Below are 20077 nucleotides of genomic sequence, written 5' to 3' on the forward strand. Positions count from 1 at the left end.
AAGAGAGTAGTCAATGTCACTGAACTGTGTATGTAGAAATTTTTGAAATGGTGTATCTTTGGCTATGTGTATTTTCACCAAAAAAAAAAAAAAGTTGAGAATTTAGATGGTTAAAATGTTGTGGGGTTGTTAACCAATGTCATAAAACAACATGTGTACTACTGTTTCATGAGAAACTATTTTGTAAACTATTCTGTAAGCCTTCACCTGAAGTACAATAAAATATATATAAAAAAAGAAAAAGATTACAGACTAGGAACCCCTATGGGGCAATTCTACTCTGTCTTATAGGGTGGCTATAAGTCAGAATCAACTTGACGGCACACAACAACAACAGTTGTTATCAAGCTTCCTTTGGAGGAGGGTAGTGTGGCACAGAGTAGGTCACATTCTAGATTTTGATTCTAGGGACACCACTAACAAGGTGCATACTATTAACTGTCAGTCTTCTCATCTCTCAAGAATAGTATCATAACCTATATCTACTTCACCAAATCCTTGTAGATATGATCAAATGAGAGAACTTTAGAAATGGCGAAGCTGTTTTAAACACAAAACATTGTATCTAAAGAGAAAAATGCTAGAGTGCATAGGATAGAGTTTCAGCGCAAAGGTTGAGATCATGGTTAATTTATTAATTCAAGACACTTTAACTGAGCATGTATTATATGCTCTGCATATATGCCCTGCATTGTGTACCAGGCATTAGGGATAGGGGATACAGAAAAGTGTGCTCTCTGGTCCCTCAAGGAGCTCTTAATCATGTGGACAGACTAGATATACAAACATGAAAGCATAAATAGAGGGCAGACCAAGATGGCAAAGCAAGTGGATGCTCCTATTCTCCCTCCAGCAACTAACTCACTGAACAATGAATAAAAGCAAGCACAAACTGAGATCTCAGTACTCCAGATGGAAGCTGAGGTGTTAGAGAGTCGGGGTGATTCCAGAAGCAAGGGAGAGAAGGAGTGGGGACAGCATAGAAGCTGGATGAACCTACCCACTAACATCTGGAGCACTTGCTCATCACAGTCATTTTGGGATGGGGCTGGGCAACACCCTAAACAGGGAACACAGAAAGGGAGCTAATCTGAAAAAGCTTTAGGCCTGTTTTTTAAGGTAGCACAGACTGGCTGTGAAAGTTCGGAGACTGTGCAGTTGGGAGGGGAAGAAAGGAGACTGTGGAACTGCAAGAGAGCGCTGTTGAATCTCACTGAGGCCCAAGATGGATGGGCACTAGGAGCAGGAGGAACTGCAAGAGCAGCAGGGTGAGGGGAATACTTTGAAAGCCTCCCTGCCTGCAGAGGGACACCATGGGAGAGCCTGTTCAAGGGAATCCATGATGGAAAGACATAGAAAGCCCCTTACCTTTGCCACAGGAAAGTCTAGCCCAAGCCCCACCACTTACATCAGCATCTGCAACCAACTGAACGACACCCTTTTGTGCATGCATATTGAATTCCAGAGATCACGTGTCCAGAACTCCTGAATCAGCACTAAAAAAACCTGAGGATAAGGGCCCTCCAGTGGTTCTCAAGAGAACATACCAGGCCCACTACTGCTGGGTCAGTTCTGTCTCATGGAGACCCTGTCAGGTGGAGTGGAGCTGCCCCCATGGGGTTTCCAGGGCTGTGAGCCTTTGTGGAGGCAGGCTACCACATCTTTCTCCTGCAGAGCAGCTGGTGGGTTTGGGCCCAGCCTTTCAGTTGGCAGACATGCACTTGGCCACTGAACCACCAGGGCAGCCAATCACAGAATTTTCCCACAAAAACCAGAACACAAAATTTAAAGCAAAATAATAATAATAATGGCCCAAGTTCAAAAAAAAAAAAATAGTAAAATATACAAAATTACAAAAGAAGGACCAATCAAGAGCAAAACATGAAGAGGAAATTTCGCCTATGGAGGCCAGACTAACAGAACGGATTGAAAATTTTCAGACTGTGTTGCTAAATATGTTTAAAGAGAGCAAAAAGCACACAGAAAACAAACTAGCAGAGATCAGGAAACAAATGCAGGAGCAAAATGAGAGACACAACAAGGAAATTGAAAACATTTAAAAAAAAAAATTCCTGGAACTGAAGAATAAAGCAATTGAATTAGAAAAATCAAGAGAAACACTCAATAGAGTCAAACAGACGGAAGATAGAATAAATGAATTAGAAGACAAAATAACTGAACTTATCAAGTCTCAAGAGAAGCAAGAGAAAAGAACAAAGAAAAGTGAACAAACCAAAATGGAAATATGGGATTCAATTAAGAAATCTAACATTAGAATTATTGGACTTCCAGAGCACCATGACAACAATAAAGGCAGAGAAACAATTTTCCAGGAGATAATCAGAGAGAATTTCCCAGTCCTGAAAGAAAACCAAGCCTGCAAATACAGGAAGCTACATGAACCCCAATTACAAGAAACAAACAAACAAACAAATCAACTCCATGCCATATCCTAATAAAATTCTTGAAAACCAAAGACAAGGAAAAATTCTGAAAGCAACAAGAGAAAAACACAATGTAACATACCAAGGGTCTTTCATAAGAATCAGTGTGAATTTCTCCCCTAGAAACTCTAGAGTCAGAAGACAATGGAGTGACATATATGAAATATTGAATGAAAACAACTGCCAACCAAGAATTCTTTACCTAGCAAAGTTGTCATTCAAAAACAAGGGAGAAATCAGGACATTCCCAAACAAACAGAGCTCTCGGAATTTGCCACCACCAGACCAGCTTTGTAAGTTTTACTCAAGGAAGTACTCCAAATGGAAAGGCAAGAGCATTAAATAAATACTCATATCTATACACAGGAAAAATACATAAATAGGACAGAGAGATCTCCATCTCTATCTTATTAAAACTATCTTACTAAAACTCAACAACACGAGCAATCACAAGGACCAAGTATATGACATTTTCAGGGAATAAACTCAATAATTAAATTCTGCAAACAAGATGTCATGGATTGAATTGTGTCCCCCAAAAATATGTGTCAACTTGATTAGGCCATGATTCCCAGTATTGTGTGGTTGTCCTCCATTTTGTGACTTCCCTTTATGTTATAAATAATAATCTCTGCCTGTGGTTAAAGAGGATTAGGGTGGGATATAACATCCATGCTCAGGTCACATCCCTGATCCAATGTAAAGGGAATTTCCCTGGAGTGTAGCCTGCACCACTTTTTATCTTACAAGAGATAAAAGGAAAGGAAAACAAGCAGAGAGTTAGGGACCTCATACCACCAAGAAAGCAGTGCCTGGAGCAGAGCTCGTCCTTTAGACCTGGGGTTCCTGCATGGAGAAGCACCTAGTCCAGGGGAAGATTGATGACAAGGACCTTCCTCCAGAGCTGACAGAGAGACAAAGCCTTCCCCTGGAGCTGATGCCCTGAATTTGGACTTCTAGCCTACTAGACTGTGAGAAACTAAATTTCTCTTTGTTAAATCCATCCACTTGTGGTATTTCTGTTATAGCAGCACTAGATGACTAAGATACAAGACAACATACAGTTTCTAAGAAATAAGTACAAAGTAAACTTATCAAATATAGGTTGTATATTGATGTTAATGGAGACACACCAACAGAAATGGAGAAAGGAGGGGCATATCAGAATAGAGTTATTATGTTAAAATTATATGTTAACTGTTGTTCATATGTTAAATGCTGTTGCAACTGTAAGTTGTGTAATATAATATACGTGGTAAACACTAAGAAATCACCAGGAAAAAAACATTCAAAAGAAAAGAAGGAAGAAAGCAAAAAGGCTCATCACAAGAAAGTCACCAAATACAAACAGAAAAATCAGAATTAAAAAAAATATATATGAAACACTCAAAAAACAAATAGCAAAATGAGTGAGGTAGACACTTCATTTTCAGTAAAAAGCTTTAATGTAAAATGCCCCATGCAAAAGGCAGAGAGTGGCAGAATGGGTAAAAGAATATGACCCATCCTTTTGCTATTTATAAGAAACACACACCTTAGGCATAAAGACACAAACAGACTGAAGATAAAAGGATGGAGAGAAATATTCCATGCAAACAGTAAACAAGAAAGAGCAGGGGTAGCCATACTTATATGAGATAAAATAGACTTTAAATCAGAATCTTTTACAAGAGATAAAGAAGGGCATTACATAATAATAAAAGGGTCAATCCAGCAAGAAGACATAACAGTTATAAATATACATGCACCTAACAGCAATGTTCCAAAATACATAAAACAAATACTGATTAATAGAAAAGGAGAAATAGACTACTCCACAATAATAGCACTTCAACACACCTCTTTCAATGATAAATAAAACATCTAAAAAGAAGATCAGTAGGAACACTGTGAACTTAAATAAAACCATGAGACAATTGGACCTAACAGATATATATAGAACACTCCACCCAGCATCAGAACAATATACATTCTTCTCTATTGCACACGGATCATTTTCCAGAATAGACCATATGCTAGGACACAAAACAAGTCTTAACAAATTTAAAAAGATTGAAATCATGCAAAGCATCATCTCTGACTATAACAGTATGAAGCTAGAAATCAACAACAGGAAAAATAAGGAAAAAAATAAATACATGAAAACTAAATAATATGCTACTGTCTTAGTTATCTAGTGCTGCTTTAACAGGAATACCACAAGCAGATGGCTTTAACAAACAGAAATTTATTCTCTCACAGTCTAGTAGGCTGGAAGTCTGAATTCAGGGCACCAGCCCCAGGGAAATGCTTTCTGTCTGTATTGGTTCTGGGGCAAAGTCCTTGTCATTACTCTTCCCCTGGTCTAGGAATTTCTCAGCCCAGTAACCCCAGGTCTAAAGGATGCACACTCTCCCAGCTCTTGTTTTTTTGATGGTATGGGGCCCCTCTCCTCTCTGCTCAACTTCTTCTTTTATATCTCAAAAAAGATTGACTCAAGACACAACTAATCCTGTAGATATTGTCCTGCCTCATTAACATAACTGCCACTAATCTGGCCTCATCAGCATCACAGAGGTTAAGATTTACAACACACAGGATAAATACATCAAATCACAAAATGGTGGACAACCACACAATACTGGGAATCATAGCCTAGCCAAGTTGACATACATTTATGGGGGACACAATTCAATCCATAACAACTATTAAAAAACTATTGAGTCATAGAAGAAATCAAAAATGAAATTTACAAATTCCTTGCATCAAACAAAAATGAAAATACAACATATCAAAACCTTTGGGACACAGCAAAACTAGTACTCAGAGGAAAATTCATAGCAATAAATGGGTATATTAAAAAAGAAGAAACACCCAAAATTATTAACTTAAACTGACAACTTGAACAAATAGAAAAAGAAGAGCAAAAGAAGCCAAAAGTTACCAGAAAAAAAGGAAATAATAAAAACCAGGGCAGAAATAAATGAAATAGAAAATAGGAAAACAATAGAAAGAATCAATAAAACCAGAAGTTGGTTCTTTGAAAGATCAATAAAATAGACAAACAACTCGCTAAATTGACAAAAGAAAAAAAAAAAACAACCAGAAGAGACAAATAACCAAATTAAGAAATGAAACTGGTGACATTACAACTGATCCAACAGAGATAAAGATCATAACAGATTACTATGAAAAACTGTACTCCAACAAATTTGAAAACCTAGATGAAATGGACAGATTCCTAGGAGCACACTACCTACCCAAACTAACACAAACAGAGGTAGAAAATTTAAACAGACCCATTACAAAAGAGGAGATTGAAGATGTCATTAAAAAACTGCAAAAAAAAAAAAAAAAAAAAAAAAGCCCAGGACCAAATAGCTACACTGGAGAATCCTACGAAACATTCAGAGAAAGTTCACACCAATCCTACTCAATCTCCTCAAAAACACAAAAGAGGAAGGTACGCTATTGAACTCTTTCTATGAAGCCAGCATAACCCTTATACCTAAACCATGCAAAGACATAACAAAAAAATAAAATTACAGACCAATATCCCTTATGAACATAGATGCAAAAATTGTTCACAAAATTCTAGCCAATAGACTTCAGCAACATATTAAAAAAAAATCATACACCATGATCAAGTGAGATTCATATCACCATTACAGGGGTGGTTCAACAGTAGAAAATCAATCAATGCAATCCACCACATAAATTAAACAAAGGAAAAGAACCATTTGATCATATTAATTGATGCAGAAAAGGTATTTGATAAAATTCAACATCTGTTACTGATAAAAACTCTCAGCAAAATAGGAATAAAAGGGAAATTTCTCAACATAATTAAGGGCATATATGCAAAACCAACATTATACTCAATGGAAAAAGGCTGAGAGCCTTCCCTTTGAGAATGGGAATGAGACAGAGATGCCCATTATCACGACTCTTACTCAATATTGTACTGGAAGCACTAGCCAGGGTAATAAGACAAGAAAGAGAAACTAAAGGTATCCACATTGGAAAGGAAGAAGTAAAACTATCTCTATTTGCAGATGGCATGATTCTACACATAGAAAACCCTGAAGATTCCGCAAGAAAACTGCTGGAACTAATGGAAGAATTTAGCAATGTTGCAGGTTACAAGATCAACACACAAAAATCAGTTGGGTTCCTTTATGATAGCAAACAGTACTCCTAAGAAGAAAACAGTGCCATTTACAATAGCCTCCAAATCGATAAAATACCTAGGAATTAACCTAATCAGGGACATAAAAGATTTATGCAATGAAAATTATAAAATACTACTATAAGAGACCAAACGAGAACTGCAAAAATGGAAATATATCTCGTGCTCATGGATTAGAAGACTTAATATAGTGAAAATGTCAATTCTACCTAAAGCAATATACAGATACAATGCAATCCCAATATAAATCCCAACAATTTTCTTTACTGAAATGGAAAAACTAATGACCAACTTTATATGGAAAGGCAAGAAACCCCAAATAGCCAACACAATATTGAAGAAAGAGGACAAATCAGGAGGCCTCACCCTCACTGAAATCAAAACATACTATACAGCCACTATAATCAAAACAGCCTAGTATTGGTTCAATGATAGACACATAGAACAGTGGAATAGAAAAGAGAACTCAGAATTAAACCAAGCCATCTACAGACAACTGATTTTCAACAAGGGGTCAAAGTCCGTTCAGTGGGGCAGAAACAGTCTCTTTAATAAATGGTGTGGGCAAAACTAGATATCTACCTGCAGAAAAATGAAACAGGACCCATACCCCATGCCATACAAACAACTAACTCAAAGTGGATAAAAAACCTAAATGTTAAACCTAAACCTGTAAAATTCCTGGAAGAAAACATAGGGAGAAAACCATGGGATTGGTCCACAAAACATAACATGGGTGGGCCTGGAGGACATAATGCTAAGTGAAACAAGTCAAGTATATAAGGACAAATATTGTAGGATCCCTCTTTCATAGAAGACAAGAATAGATATATATTTTAAAAAAGAAAGAAGGCAGAAATAACAGGACAATTAGAAGACATCAAGGTAGGAGGCAGCTGCCAAGAAGAAAGCATCAAAAAGGGGGAGGCAGACCCAGAGAGAGAGAAGGCATTGCCAGGACTGAGGTATAAGAGTGGAATGGGACAAGAGGCAGATAAAGAACAATGCAGAGGGGACACCTGGAGAGATAATGTGCAGAAATGAGCAACACAGCCAGGAAGAGGTGATTGATGAGAGGAGATAGAGATCACTGTGGTTTAAATGACAAGATAAGACTTGAATGGTCCCCAAAGGAGAGTAGAATTGAAAACTACAAAAAGGAAGGAAAGTTTTATGAGTATAGGACATAGTGAAATGGGGACACTGAGATGAGCATAATACAAGGGGACAGTGAGTAAAAAAATTGGAACACAGCATAATGTTGAAGAAATGGGAAGTGGATTTGAGAATCAATTCCAGTACCAGAGGTAAAGGAGCTGGAATTCCTTTGGTTTGTTTTAGACAACAGAGAACACTGAGGGATTCTTAGTGGAGAGAAGTCTGGCTTTTCTTCTCCACCAAGACCCACAGTAAGAAATACATTCTACCTGGCAACCCAGTACACACATAAATATATAGAGAGAATGAAACAAACAAACAAACAAAAATCACGAAATATATTTACCTTTACTTGATGAGATTCACTCTGATATTTTCTATCCTACATTCTTGCTTTCTTCTTTTTCTTTCTTTGTTTCTTTTTTTTTTTTTAATGATGGTCTCAACCTATTAAATTGATCCAGGACCCAATAATGAGTCTCGACCTGTAATTTTAAAAACACTACTGTTAAGGGCATGCTTTGGGATGAATCTGCTGGTGGTGTGTAGCACAGACTGGAGAAGCAGAAACGCTCCCAATAGGTCATACTATTACTTGGTAATCTTGGTTTTATCAGTTGGTAAACACAGTCCACTCTGAGAGCTTGACTGTTTCCTCATGAGATTAATGAGCTCGTTAGACTAACATCTATCACCTGATGACCTCAAGCACCCTTCCATCCAATGTTCTTAGAGCCACTCAGCTGATTTATGGCCTCACTGTGACTGTTCTTGAGCCTTTATCTTCTTGGTCATAGGGCATCTCCCCATTGTATCAATTTACCAATGTTTTAAAAGTCTGAAAAACTTGGCAGTCTTTCCTTAGTCGTCTTGGTACCTCAGGAAGATACAAAAAAAGAAAAAACTTGTTTCTGTCAATTCTGACTCATAGTGACCCTGTAGGACAGAGTAGAACTGCCACGCAGGGTTTCCAAGGAGCAGCCAGTGGATTTGTGCTGCCAACCATTTGGTTAGCAGCCGAGATCTTAACTATTGGGCCACCAGGGCCCTCAGGAAGATAGGGATGGGAAAGAATAGATCCCCTAGGGAAGAGAGAAGGGAAATGTGGGAAAGGGTCGGCAGGGTGGCCTCCTAAGAACTGTCTCTTCCTTCTGCGTGTTCTCTTGGCCAGTCAGGTGCATACCAGCAGGGAGGAAAGTGCTGCACAGTTGCAGGCTATCTCTATAAATAAACATAAATATTGTTGGTTCAAAGAAAAATAGATTGGAAGGAAGAATAGTTTAATGCTGTCAGTACACAACAGGCAGGCGACTGACTATATTTTTTACTACTCTTATACATTACTTCGAAACCCTGGTGGCATAGTAGTTAAGAGTTTGGCTGCTAACCAAAAGGTTGGCAGTTTGAATCCTCCAGGTGTTCCTTAGAAACCCTATGGGGCAGTTCTACTCTGTCCTGTAGGATCACTATGAGTCGGAATCGACTCAATAGCAATGGGGTTTGGGTTTTATAAATTACTTGGATGTTGAGTTTATCAGATATGGAGGGGAACATTAGGGTGACGGAAATTCACCATGAGACTGACTTCCCCGTAGAACTCCACCAACTGACACATACACAGACCCTTCCCATGCAGTACACAGATGTGGGAAATCTCCTGAAATTTTGAGGCAGAAATGTTTTATGTCCCTGTGCAAGTTTTTCCAGTGGTTTCTAATTGATTTCTTGCTCTTTATTCAATAAAAACCAGCAGTTGTCATAGCAACTGACACGTGTATTGTCGGAGAGTCATTTACCTTCTTTAATGTGTTCTGTTCTTCTCATGACTACACACATTTCCACAAATGATCATGAGAGATAGTCAAAAATGAAAAAGTATACCCTGACAATTAAATCTAAGGGTTTTAAAAGTCTTTGTTCTATTTTTTTTAATTACTGGTAAAATCCCATTGCTCAGAATACTATTACTTAAAAGCAAAAGTCAGGCATTATTTTTTAAATGGTATTACCACATCCTGGTGGGTGGCTCAAAATAACTGCTTGATCAATCAGATTACAATTAATTCTCCATGGTGAATGGTTATATCCATATAACATTTGCTCATTATAATGGTGGTGCTTAATAGAACTGAGTTGTAGTTGAGCTCTTTAAAATTCTTTTATGGCAGCTGCCTTTGCCAATCCAATCCATGCATGTTTTTACATTTACTATATGTTTATGGAGCCTGGTGGTGCAGTGGTTAAGCATTCAGCTGCTAACCAGAAGGTTGACAGTTCCAAACCACCAGTTCTGCTCCATGGAAACCCTATGGGGCCGTTCTACTCTGTCTTATTGGGTCCCTATGAGTCAGAATCAATTCGGTGGCAATGGATTTTTTTGGTTATATGTATATACCCCCTAATAATAATGTTTAGTGTTTTTCATTTTATATAAAATTCATAATATGGCAATACATTATATATGTCAATCTCATAATTAAGTTTGTATAATATAAAACTATTAAATGTTAAATGAGAAAAATTAGAAGTTATATTAAAAGACTTTTTCTTGTAAAGATAGAAATAGTTTAACTGGGAATAAGAACAAAGGAAGGAATTTATGGAGGGGAAGATTTGGATTGCCTTGCAACTGTAGTTAAAAGAATATTTGAACCATTTTTACAAACTCTAAAAGGGAAAAACTTCGGAAGCTCTAGGGTTTCCCAAAAAATGTACTCAGAGAAACAAAGACAGCAGATAAGCTAAAACTGCTTCTGGAGAGAAGTGATTATTTTGTATTACTAATTCATAAGGAGCCAGTTTTCAAGCGCTTTTAATTTCCATTAATGTTTCTTCATAAAGAATACCAGATATATATTCCCTATTATTCTCCATTCAAACAATTGTCATGATATCATGTGTATGTCTTACTAAATTCCAGGCCTATCCCCTGCATCCTTTCCCCTTGTTCAGCAGAGACCTCATTGTGATTTCTACCACCACAAACTATTTTTAAACTTTGCAGCCTTTCCCAGCTGTACAAACTGTCTCCTTTTCCCATTTAATGACTTTTTTTATTATTCATTTAACAAATATTTATTAAACACCTATAATAATATCAGGGAGGCATAAAACATATATCTTCCCTCTTCTGGAGCTTAAAGTGTATTCTGTATATTAGGAAAACACTCATATGTCACGAATACATAAATAAGACAGGGCTTGAAAACATCAAAACAAATGTAACCTGAATGCTCAAGGGGTAGGCATGAAGTTCTATGAGTAGACATTTGTTTCTGTTTTAGGAATGTGTTGTTTTTGTGAGCTGCCATCAAGTTGCCTCGGACTCATGGCAACCTTATGTATAACAGAATGAAATGTTGTCCAGTCTTGTGCCATTTTTATGATCGTTGGTATGTTAAATTATCAAAAAGACATATTCTGTGTCTATAAACTCTGAAGCATGTTGGTATGGTAAATACTGGCTAATTCAACAATTCCTGCAAGGAAATAATCTCTTGAAGTAGAAAGAAGGTACATTTAGGACAAATGAGAAAAGAGACTCTTTATCTTACATAACAACACGTACACCAATGGAACTGATTGTCTTGGAGTTGAGAAATAGTACAGACAAGAAAGATAATTACTTCCCCAAAGGTCTAGATAAATCAAGGGGTGCAGATCTACCATGGCTAATAGAGGGAGTTTAGATGCTCATTGAGATATTTCAGTCCTGTCAAGGCTAAGAGTTTAGGAAGATTAACTCTGCTGCCTCACTTCCTTTGCCTTGGTACTACTATTGGAGATAAGGTGGGTAGGGTGACCGGGACATCATTATAATCCATCAAGGAAAGTCCACTTCCATAGATTCTAGTAACCATGCTTCAGATTTCTGCTGAGTCTAAGTGACCTGGATCAAGGTGCCTGATTTGGGAAATCCAATTTCGATGTTCTATAATCTGCTTAGTGTAGATCACCCTGGCTCTCATTGCCAGCCCGGGTAAGAGAGATGGATGCAGCAGCTGCAACACGAAATCAAATTCTGCTGAGAACCTTGAACTTACAGATACATGTGTTCTGACCCTAAGCAATCAGAACTTTTTAATACATTTTTCCACCAAGGAGAATTATAGTAACAGTATCAGGCCTTCCCTGACCACTAAGCTTATACACCAGTCATCACACCCTTGACACAACCTTGAGTTATACAATAGGTCTTCAGTGAATTCAGTTTTCTGTCTTACAATCCAGGTAGAAATCAGGGCCTGTGTAGCTGGTAAACCTGTTTAAACTCTATTCTTGGGCCCACAATATTCCTGTTCTAGCTGAATGACCAGAAAATGCCCAGACCATTATTAAAGATAAGTCCTCAAAAATGAGATTTTATTCAAATATATAATTTGTCTTTTCAGAAAGTGCTCAGCTTTCTGTGCTCTGTCAAGCTAACAAACTGGAAAACTGGCCATCACGGCTATGTCTGCATTTTTTACTTTCTCTTTAGCAGAAGGCCATGGCTGATTTAATGGTTTGTAGTGCTCACAGTTTTATAGCTAATCTCATTTCATAGGCTTCAGCCTGTCATTAGGGTGTCAGTTTAGCTTGCCAAGTGCCATTTGCTTAGCTCAGGCATAAAAGCCAGAGTAGCATGTGTAGCCCTGGTGGTAGGCTTGCTCCCACCTTGGCCATTTTAAACCTTTTCTCTCAAGGGCAGACGCCACAATGCTTCCTCTAGCCATCCAACTTTAATGAAAGATGATTTTTTTCTTCCAAATTTTTTATCTTTTCCCTCTTGTCCCTGCAAAAACAATTCAGTAATAAAGCCAGGTTGAGGAGCCAGAAACTCTAATGCAGATAGCATTACCCTGAAACCTATTTTTAAAACTCAAACTACCTGCTCCGAATATGCATTGATTCTGTTCTCCAGCAGCTTTTAAAGATTTATTTAAATCTTAATTGTGGTGTTTATGAAAAAGTGGGAATTGCCAATTTCTAGATTCAGCAGGGAGCCCCAGCAATTCTATTTAAATGCTCTAAATACCTGTCTGCACAAAGCCCTCTGTGGAGAAATACTGCCACCCTACCATTATTTTCACTCGCTCGCATTCTTTTTTGACTAAGTTTTCCCAGGAGTTATAAAATAAACCAGTAGGCTACATTTTAATGTGTCTGGGTTGGTTTAGGTATAGTCGTACTCATGGGTAGGGAGGTAAGAGACTCCTTCTTCCTCCTGGTCTTCATCTCCTTCCAGCTCCCCAATTCCTTTTAATGCTTGATCTCTCCATTATTCTGTGTTGTTGTTAGCTCCGACTCATGGCAATTCCACGTACAACAGAACAAAATGTTGTCTGGTCCTGCACCATCTTCGCGATCATTGGAATACTTAAGTCCATTTTTGTAGCCACTGTATATTTTGAGTGCTTTCTAACCTAGGAGGCTCATCTTCCAGCACTATATCAGATAATATGCTGTTGTGATCCATAAGGTTTCCATTGGCTAATTTATGAAAGTAAACTGCCATGCCTTTCTTTCCAATCTGTCCTAATCTGGAAGCTCTGCTGAAACCTATCCACCGTGGGTGACTCTGTTGTTATTTGAAATACCAGTGGCATAGCTTCAAACAACATCACAGCAACATACAAACCACCACAGTATGACAAACTGACAGAGGAGTGGTGGCCATTATTCCATAACAATTAATTATTCTATAACTCTATGGATCTCCACTCTCATGATTGGCAGCTGAAATTCACTCCCCAGTATATGTCTGCTCCTTATGGATAAAGTGGCCATACATCCCAGTTTTCTCAGGACAGTCCCAATTTATGCTTGTTTCCCAGTGTTAGTAGTAATAGCACCCCATTTCCTTCTCAAAAGTGGCTTCACTTGAATAATAAATTTTATGGTCATCCTACCCATGAAACCCCACCCAAGCAGCACCTTTGAGAGGCAGATTCATCTTCCTCGCTGGCCTCAGTCAGAGTCCCACATGCTGCCCCCTTTTCAACCTCCACTCTGTTCATCCTCATATTCCCCAGTGAATAAATTTTCCAAAAACTGAAACCAAACCTGTTGCTGTTGAGTCAATTCTGACTCATAATGACCCTATTGGACAGAGTAGAACTGCCCCATACAGCTTCCAAGGAGCAGCTGATAGATTCGAACTGCCTAGCTTTTGGTTAGCATCCGAGCTCTTAACTAATGTGGCACCAGGAATCCTCAAGACCCTAGAAAATCTCTCTTTTACTCATTGCTTTCTTCAATCTGTTCAACAGCTTTGCACACTTGCCAATGTCATTTCCTTTTTCTCGTGGTAAAAATGTCAGAGCTGGGAACACTTGGAGAACAGATCATACTAACCAAACTCATAGGAGACTGCTAAATAAAAATGCCTCTTATTATTTGCCCTGAGAAATGTAAATGCTGCACATATCATAATATTCCTACCAGATAATCAGTACATCCTTTTATCAGTAGAAAGAATACCTTCAGGAAAGGCAGTCAATTTCATAAGGTTGCTCAGTAACTCTAGATCAAAGAAGAGGAAGCCCAATGATGTTCATTCATTTGTTCCTTATCCTACTGAGTGCTTACTATGTGCCAAGCCTGTGACATTAAGTAAATACCACTGAGCAAGGACAATGATCTCTTCTCCCTGTGAAGCAGGCAAACCTAAATACACTGCTCAGTACAGGCATCCTCTCCCCTGGAGGAAACACTCTCAACCCTTGACTTTTCTGTTTTCTTGACACCATGCAGCCCAAGTTAATTTCCTTTTGATGATCTCATCTGGGCAATTTTGCAATTCATTAGACTGTGGCTAAGAGAGAGATCTTGTTCTCTAGGTAAGAAATCTGTAAAACACCTTAGTCCTTTGAAGGAATTTGGGAAGTGTCTTGGTCTTACCAGAAAGTCATTTACTAATCCTACCTTGAATTGGGTTACTCCTACAGATGACTAATCTTATTCACTTTGTGTCACTTACTTAGTTACTTTATCCTTATTGGGTAACTTTTTCTTATCTCATTGCCAAATTCTTAGGATACACTCTATTTGGTGCTTGAAGGCACCCCTTCCTCACTCCATGTACCAACTCGTTGTTATTGTTATTGTTGTTAGTTGCTGTCAAGTTGATTCCAAATCATGTGGACCCCATGTGTGCAGAGTAGAACTGCTCCATGGGTTTTTGAGGCTGCAAAATTCCAAAAGCAGATCACTAGAGGTACCAGAGTATCCAGGGTGCGTCTGGGTGGGTTCAAACTTCCAACCTTTTGGCTAGTAGTTGAGCACAAAACCATTTGTGCCACCCAGGGACTTGCGTGTACTGACCTTGTCGTTACGTAGTTAGGTGCCATCAAGTTCGTTCCAACTCATGGTGACTCCACACACAACAGCACGAAACACTGCCTGGTCCTGTGCCATCCTCACAATCATTGCTATGTTTGAGTTCATTGTTGCAGCTGCTATGTCAATCCATCTCATAGAGGGTCTTTCTCTTTTCGTCGACTCTCTACTTTACCAAGCGTGATTTCCTTCTCCAGTGACTGGTCCCTCCTGATAACATGTCCAAAGTACACAAGATGAAGTCTTGCCATCCTTGCTTCTAAGGAGCATTCTGACTGTACTTCTTCCAAGACAAATTTGTTTGTTCTTCTGGTAGTCCATGGTATATTCAGTAGTCTTCACCAATGCCATAATTCAAATGCATCAATTCTTCAGTCATCCTTATTCATTGTCCGGCTTTCACACGCGTATGACGTGATTGAAAATAGCATGGCTTGGGTCAGGCACACCTTACTCCTCAAAGTAACACCTTTGCTTTTTAACACTTTAAAGAAGTCTGCTTCCATGGGCACTGGTTGTGGATCCAAGTGAAATGAAATCCTTGACAACTTCAGTCTTTTCTCTGTTTATCATGATGTTGCTTATTGGTCCAGTTGTGAAGATTTTTGTTTTCTTTAGGTTGAGATGTAATCCATACTGAAGACTTTAGTCTTTGATCTTCGTCAATAAGTGCTTCAAGTCCTCTTCACTTTCAGCAAGCAAGGTTGTATCATCTGCATACTACAGGTTGTTAATGAATCTTCCTCCAATTCTGATGCCACATTCTTCTTCATATAGTCCAGCTTGTTGGATTATTTGTTCAGCATACAGATTGAATAACTATGGTGAAAGGATACAACCCTGACACACACCTTTCCTGATTTTAAGCCATGCAGTATCCTCTTGTTCTGTTCAAAGGACTTCCTCTTGGTCTATATACAGGTTCTGCATGAGCACAATTAACTGTTCTGGAATTTCCATTCTTCTCTATGTTATCCATAATTTCTTGTGATTCACATAATTGAATCCCTTTGCATAGTCAATAAAACACAGGTAAACATCATTCTGGTATTCTCTGCTTTCAGCCAAGATCCATCTGACGTTAGCAATGATGTCCTCTTTGTTTCCCATCCTCTTCTGAATCTGGCTTGAATTTCTGTACCAACTAAACCATGATATTTCATCCATGGAAGCCAAAAGAATAGAATTTATCCCTACTAAGTCTAGATGTTGCTGTTAGCTGCCATCAAGTCGATTCCACTACTGGCAACCTTATGCAACAGAATGAAACATTGTCTTATCCTGCCTCATCCTCACAATTGCCAGCATATTGGAGTCCATCATTGTGGCTGTTGTGCCAGTTGATCTCACCAAGTGTCTCCAACACCTCCTTGGCCCTCTACTTCACCAAACATGATGTCCTCCTCTAGCTCTTGATCCCTCCTGATGATGCATCCAAAGAAAGCAAGTCAAACAATGTTCTGTTGTGATCCACAGGGTTTTCATTGGCTAATTTTCAAAACAAGATCGCCAGACCTTTTTCCTAGTCCATCTTAGTCTAGACTGTACACCATTTTTCTGTCTCTCTCTTTTACCTTGAATTTTAGTTAACTGAAATCACCTGGTTTGGTTTTATTTGATGAGAAAGTGGCCATTCTAAGAAAGAGGTTTAAAAACTTTAGGATTCCTCTTAACCTTATATTCTGCCTTCAGGGTTCAATGGATGAACCATCTTACTGCTGGAGAGAGAGTTGCTTTTCCAGATACAAGATTCATTAAGAGAAAGGATAACTTAATCACAACTTTAAGAACCTATCACTCTATAAAGAAGAATCATTTTTGTAAGCGTCACATAGTTTTCTGTGTCTCCTCTGGACATGTGGACTAGGCTATGTTACTGTGGAAAGAAGAATTTATGGATGTTAAGAATTGTTAAACATTGAAAAATATTACTCAGGATGGATAAGAATTCCTGGGAACATTTTCATGAAGCCAACAGCCATCATTCTGTGATGTGTGAGTGTGGTACTGCCAGAGTATAAGAAGATGGATGTTAGAAATGTGCGGGCTTTAGAGTCAAACATTAGTTCTTATCCTGGTCTACAAAAAGTGTGACTCTACAGCTTTTCTCAGCTGCAAAATGGGCATTGTAAAGGTACCAACTTCATAGGGCTGGTCCTAGGATGAGAAAATAAATTCAAAATGTCTAGCACAGTATCTGCACATAGTATATGCTCCATAACTGTTAGTTATTTCTACATCCCTGGGTATCACAATGAAATCTCATTAGTTTGGGCTCAGCTAAATGAAAATTTATTATGCTATTGGATCTATTTCACATTCATCCTTTACAGCAAAAATAACCTGCTAATTAATAATACATATAAATAATATTGTAAACTGAAAATCCTCTACAAATAAAAGTTGTTGATGTTTTTGTTAGCAGTTCATACATAGGCCTGGCTGGTAATTGTCTCCTTTGTCTTTGATAGCCTATAAAAATGTTAAGAGGGTACAAAGGGAATTTTTAACAGATATAAGAGAACAAACTCTTGTTTTAAAATTTATTTTATTTTTTGTTGTTGTTGTTGAGAATATACACAGCAGAACATACACCAACTCAACAATTTCTACATGTATAATTCAGTGACATTGATTACATTCTTCAAGTTTTGCAACCATTCTCACTCTCCTTTTCTAAATTGTTCCTCCCCCATTAACATAAACTCACTGCCCCCTAAGTTTCCTATCTAATCTTTCAAGTTACTGTTGTCAGTTTGATCCTATATAGATAGTTCTTCAAAGAGCACAGTACTCAAGGCAGATATTCTTTACTAGTTAAGATTAAAGAAGACTTCAGGTAATATTTTTGGCTTAAGGTTTAAAGATTATCTCAGGACAATAGTTTTGAGGGTTCATATAGCCTCGATGGCTCCATAAAGTCTGGATTTCATGAGATATTGAAAGTCTGTTCTGCACTCCCCACCTCTTGATCAGGATTTTTCTAAAGAATCTTTGATCAAAACAAGACCAAACTCTTTTTAAAAACTTGGTACCTGTCATGGATTGAAATGTGTCCCCCCAAATGTATCAACCCATGATTCCCAGAATTGTGTGGTTGGCCTCCATTTCGTGACTGTAATTTTACGTTAAGGAGGATTAGGGTGGGATTGTAACACCACCCTTAACCAGGTCACATCCCTGATCCAATGTAAAGGGAGTTTCTCTGGGGTGTGGCCTGCACCGCTTTTTATCTCTCAAGAAATAAAAGGAAAGGGAAGCAAGCAGAGAGTTCGGGACCTCATACCATCAAAAAAGCAGTGCTGGGAGCAGAGCACGTTCTTTGGACCGGGTTCCCTGCGCAGAGAAGCTCCTAGTCCGGGGGAACACTGAAGAGAAGAAGGCTGACAGAGAAAAAGCTTTCTCCTGGAGCTGACACCCTGAATTTGGACTTCTAGACTACTTTGACTGTGAGGAAATAAACCTCTTCGTTAAAACCATTCACTTGTGGTATTTCTGTTACAGCAGCACTAGATGACTGAGACAGTACCTATTTACATACAAATAGTTACTCTGCCAATCATAAATGATCCTTATCTCTTTAAAACCAATCTGACAAAACCTTAACTTCTCAACACTTCAATAGCTCTTAGTTTGGGTGTTGATATGAAACAACCCTGTATTTCTTCAAATTTTTCAGTCATGTATCTTTCCTCACAGTGGAATAGAGCTGGTTTAATTTGTTTTCTATCATAAATTTCCCACGGGGGAAAATCAAAATGATATTATGTGGGATACTGTGCTTGGTTTTTATCTCACCTAGAAATAATTTAGCTGACAAAATTGCTCACAGGTTTAGTCACTTTTTAACTATGAACAAAGGAAAAACTGATCCTCTTTTCTTCCATTTCTCCATCCTCATCCCCTCTACTTCCCCTAGCCAATTAACTGCAATCAATCTTTTAATTAGCAAACATCTGCTGGACACCTGCTCATGCAGGGCACTGTGTTAAATATTGGGAGGGGTGCAGAGAGACTTTATGGGATGTACAATCTGATTGGGGAAGCAAAATACACCTAGAATGTATTTTATTAGGTACAGAGTTTCTTTTTTTTTTAATTGTGCTTTAGGTGAAAATTTACAGCTCAAGTTAATTTCTCATACAAAAATTTATGCACGTATTGTTATGTGACCCTAGTTGCAATCCCTATAACGTGATAACACACTCCTCTTTTCCATCCTGGGTTTCCTGTGTCCATTCAACCAGCTCCTGTCCCTTTCTGCCTTCTCAACCCATTTCTGGAGAGGTGCTGCCCATTTATTCTCCTGTATCTACTTGAACTAAGAAGCACACTCTTCATGAGTATTATTGTATGTTTTATAGTCCAGTCTAATCTTTATCTGAAGAGTTGGCCTCACGGATGGTTTTAGTTCTGAGTTAACAGAGAGTCCGGGGGCCATGTCTTCTGGGGTTCCTCTAATCTTGATCAGACCATTAAGTCTGGTCTTTTTACATGAATTTGAGTTCTGCACCACACTTTTCTTCCATTCCATCAGAGACTCTTTTGTGTTCCCTGTCAGGGCAGTCATCGGTGGTAGCAGGGCACAATCTAGTTCTGGTCTCAGGCTGATGGAGTCTCTGGTTTATGTGGCCCTTATATCTCTTGGGCTAATATTTTCCTTGTATCTTTGGTGTTTTTCATTCTCCTTTGTTCCCAGTGGGTTGGGACCAATTGATGCATCTTAGATGGCCACTCACAAGCTTTTAAGACCCCAGATGCCACTCACCAAAGTGGGATACAGAACATTTTCTTAATAAACTTTGTTATGCCAATTGACCTAGATGTCTCCTGAGACCCCTGCCCCTGCTACTCTGTCCCTCGAAGTGTGTTTGTTGTGTTCAGAAAACTTCTTAGCTTTTGGTTTAGTCCAGTTGTGCTGACTTCGCCTGTATTGTACATTGTCCTTTCCTTCACCTAAGATAATTCTTGTCTACTATCTAGTTAG

At 38.5% G+C, this 20077-nt stretch overlaps 1 protein-coding gene across 1 annotated transcript in view; it reads left to right on the top strand.

Moving 5' to 3' along the window:
• The window catches only part of RAB3C (RAB3C, member RAS oncogene family), a 322097-nt gene that overhangs the window by 285964 nt on the left and 16056 nt on the right, over positions 1–20077 (top strand). The gene's annotated exons all lie outside the window — the stretch shown is intronic.

This window comes from Trichechus manatus, unplaced genomic scaffold, assembly GCF_000243295.1.
Source record: "Trichechus manatus latirostris isolate Lorelei unplaced genomic scaffold, TriManLat1.0 scaffold00074, whole genome shotgun sequence".
Lineage (NCBI taxonomy): Eukaryota > Metazoa > Chordata > Mammalia > Sirenia > Trichechidae > Trichechus > Trichechus manatus.